The sequence below is a fragment of the Papio anubis genome, chromosome 3 (genome assembly GCF_008728515.1).
Source record: "Papio anubis isolate 15944 chromosome 3, Panubis1.0, whole genome shotgun sequence".
Taxonomy (NCBI): domain Eukaryota; kingdom Metazoa; phylum Chordata; class Mammalia; order Primates; family Cercopithecidae; genus Papio; species Papio anubis.
Window position 1 is genome coordinate 35,690,070 of NC_044978.1, and position 4,112 is coordinate 35,694,181.

A 4,112-nucleotide genomic window follows, 5' to 3' on the forward strand; every position below is an offset into this window, starting at 1 on the left:
TTTGCCATTAAGGGTCTTTTATTTGTATTCATCACATCAGAGATCATCTCTTCCTAGGAAGCTTTTTAAAAATCCCCAGGTTGGATTAGGGCACTCCTTCTAGGTCCCTGACAATTTCCTCCAGGTTAGGGATCCCAAGGGGTTGCTGCCTTCCTAGGTCTCTGGCCTGGCCCTTGGGGCACACAGTCATCAAGAAGTGCTGGGGGGAAGTGAGCTCTTTATTTAGACATAGCTCTGCTGAGTGGAAAGTAGGCACCGGCCCCATTAACACTTGCTGGCTGGTGGCTTCCAAGCACGCCCCACTGCCAAGGCTCAGCTCTGCAGTCTGCCACCGCAGGTCCCTAGCACAGCCCCCAGGGTCCTTAAAAGTCATCATCATCACAGATGTCAAGGTACGCGTCAAAAGCCTCTCTGTTGCAGTTTCCATCAGGAGTGAAGACTATTTGTGGAAGGTCCCATCTACGCAGATGGCAATGACACAATTGACGTTCTTGGAAGTATTGCGACAGAAGACGCAGATGCAAGCTGACTCAGCAGGCACAGTGAAGCTCGCCAGGCTCCACTGAGGGTCCACGTACTGCCCAATGATAGGCCCTTGCCCACAGCGAGCCAGTGCGGAGCGGCGGTTGAGGCGGGTATCCTTGAGAGCAAAGATATGGACGGTGCCTTTATCACTGGAAGTACAGAGGAAGGAGGAGTCGTGGCTGAAGTTAATGCAGTAGACAGTGGCAGGGTCAGTGCCTCGGCGCAGCTCTACCAGTTTCTCCTTGGATGGTGTGTCAAAGAGGTGAATAAGGGTACCCTTCTGGGAGGCTGAGGCCACTACAGTCCCTGGCTGGTTTAGAGACACGCAGGCTATGTCACTCTGGTGTGCATTGATGGTGAATGGAGCAGACAAGGTGCCAGGCATTGTGCTCGCCAGGTCCACAAGTTGCAGACTCTCACACTTGTGTCCCAGGAACACTAACAGTTGCTTCTCCAGGCTGGGGCAGAGGTCACAGAGCCCCTTGGGGTTGTCCCAGGTATCAAACTCAAACAGCTTTCGGGGATTGTCTGGGAAGGAGTACACACAGATGCGGTTCTTCAGCACCATCACGATCTTGTCATGGCGCATGAGCACAGAAAGCACTGGCTTAGTGAAGGTGAACTCCAGCACCAGCTTCTCCTTGGAGTCCTTGCCCTCCCGGGCATCGTCCCAGATCAGCACTGAGATCTCTGAGAACTTGGGGCTACTACTACCACCCACCAAGACCAGAAGGTTTGTTTATTTGTTTGTTTTTGAGACGGAGTCTTGCTCTTTCACCTAGGCTAGAGTGCAGCGGTACAATCTCGGCTCACTGCAACGTCCACCTCCCAGGTTGAAGCGATTCTCCTGCCTCCCAAGTAGCTGAGATTACAGGTGTGCACCACCACACCAGGCTAAATTTTGTAATTTTTTTTTTTTTTTTTTTTTTTAGTACAGACGGAGTTTCACCATGTTGGCCAGGCTGGTCTTGAACTCCTGACCTCAAGTGATCTGCCTGCCTTGGCCTCCCAAAGTGCTGGGATTACAGGCATGAGCCACCATACCCAGCTGACTTTTTATTTAAAAGCATTTGTTTCTAAGATCATAATTCAATTGCCAGGAAAATTACCAGGTAATGATTGCCTCTAAGAAAATCAGTCCCTAAACTTGTCCCATCTCTAGCTCACTGAGGGTATAATCCCCAATGTAGACCCAATATGAGATCACTGACAATTCCCTTCATTTTACTCTTGAAGAGAAAGACAGAAGTTATGAAGAAATTGTCATTCCCTGAGGGACACTCAGAGGAATAACCAGCCCAAGATTCTTTACAGGAATTCTACGTGGAAAGTGTTCACTTGGATTAATAAGCCCCTTTGGTTAAAAGGCAATTATATGAAGGAATGTAAATATATTGGGCTTTCAGTCATTCACACTTCAATATGAATTAGATCAATCATAATGTTTTCTTCTAACCAACTAGATGAGCTAAGTGTCTCTCAGGAAATGAGACTGTTGATGGCAAAAAGGGAGCAGAGGGCATTACCTAGCAGAGGGTCAGGTGGGACAGTGCAGGAGGAAGTATTTGGAAACAAGTTGGGGGTACATTCAGAAGCAGAGATACAGAGAACAGGAAAGGGGAGGGGACAGAGAAAGGGGAAAGAGGAATGCATTAATGAAAATTTTATTTTATTTTGTTTTGCCTCTTTGTCAAAGGAGAAGGGGTCAAGGCCCAATCTGCAATCTCAATAATAAATTATCGCTTTTCTCTCAGAGAAGAGGAGACAGGGAAAAGAAAAGGACATTCCTCTCTTTTCCAAGAATGAGGAACCACTCTGCTGAGAAAGTTTGCTTTGGCATTCATAGCAACACTGAAAGTTTGTTGTTCTGTTTTAAACCTCAGAAACTTGCATAACTGGGCCAACACCAGCCGTGCCAGGAACTGGTACAGGGTAGGTCTGTCTTGCCCAGACCGTCCAGGGAATGACTATATTAAAATTCTGCTCTTGCATAATATGTTTCACAGAAATTTTAATCATAGGAAATGAAACTGACTGCTGCAAAGGACCTGAACTTCCTATGGACACTGCCTCCTGCCAAGTACATGGCCATCCTCTCCAGACTCAGAGAGGTAGGGGTGGCAGAGGGAGGGTGGGAAGAAAGCAGTAACCAGCAAGTGCCTACTAGGGACCAGGCATGTGGTTTTGAACAATCAATGTTTATTCAGCATGCCCTTTGGTCAGGCATGGTGATAGTTGCTGGGGTTAACAGCAACAAAGTCCTGGTCTTTGCCCTGAAGAAGCTCACAGTCTAGTGGGGAAGAAAGAAGTTGAACAAGTAATTCCAAGGGGGCAACATGAGCAGCACTGCAGGCATGAGGCAGAAGGCTCTTAGCATCCCCAGGAAATAACTTATCCCTGTTTAGTAGATGGGCCACCCAAGGCTCAGAGAGATCAGACAAGCAAGCAAGAGTGTCGTCAGAGTGAACGTCAGACATCTTCCCAAGCCTGTGTTCTTTCTACCAGCTAAGTGAAGGGTCTACCGTGTGCATGTTGCCAGGGTAAGGGCTTGAATAACAATCTAGGCTTTTCAAATTGTCTCCTGCCTTCAAAGGGTGAAGAGGTAAATAGATATATTTACCATGAATGGTAGAGTAGAAAGCCACGGGAAACTGTGGCCTCCCCCTTACTAGGTGGTTAGTCTTGAGTATGTCATTCAGTGTTTCTGGGCCTCAGTTTCTTGGGAATGTTACCTTTTTAGAGGGTTGTTTAAAAGATGAGATTAGATGGTAGAGGTGAAAAGTGGTCTGACTGAAGTTGTCTGTCTGACTAAAGCTGAAGTAGTCCAAAATCCAAACTCTGAAGCCTGGAGTCTGAAATCTGGGGTCTGGGGTCTAAGGTCTGAAGTCAGAGGTCTGGTCTGGAGTCTGAAATCTGAAGTCTGGTCTGGAGTCTGAAGTCTGGAGTCTGAATTCTAAAGTCTGAAATCTGGGTCTGGAGTCTGAAGTCTGGAGTGAGTCTGAAGTTCGAAGTGTGTTCTGGAGTCTAAAAGTCTATTGTCTGGAGTGTGGAGTCTGTTGTTTGAAGTGTGGAGACTGGAGTCTGTTGTCTAGGGTTTGTTGTCTGAAGTATACAATCTGGAGTCTGAAGTCTGAAGCTGGAGTCTAAAAGTCTGTTGTCTGGAGTGTGAAGTCTGTTGTCTAAAGTCTGGAGTCTGAAATGTGGAGTCTGAGGTCTGAAGTAGTCTGACTAAAACTGAAATAGTCTTTAAACTAAAAACTATCATTCTCGTGCTTATTGGTGCAATTGTTATACAGTTGAATACAGTGTTGGTAAAAAAGGAGAAGCAGAAAGAATGTAGATTAAACTTTGTTGATTCCCATCTTGCCTTTCCTTCTGCTGGAGCCACGTCAGATGTTTTGATTTCTTAATCTAAGTAGAGAGCAGCTTTAACTTGCTTTGAAAACATGTTATTCTGCATAGCAAAGGAAAAAAATTAACAAAATAAAAAGAACCTATAGAGGGGGGTAAGGAGGAGGTGGGGGTGGGGATGGTTAATGGGTACCTAAAAAAATAGTTAGAAAAAATGAATAAGACCTACTATTTGA

General features: G+C 46.1%; 1 pseudogene across 1 annotated transcript; it reads right to left on the bottom strand.

Moving 5' to 3' along the window:
• LOC116274129 lies at positions 1-1,350 on the bottom strand (annotated as a pseudogene). Its single transcript, XR_004182643.1, has one exon. The product of XR_004182643.1 is annotated as a WD repeat domain phosphoinositide-interacting protein 4 pseudogene (transcript).
• Between the last annotated feature and the right edge of the window lie 2,762 nt (positions 1,351-4,112).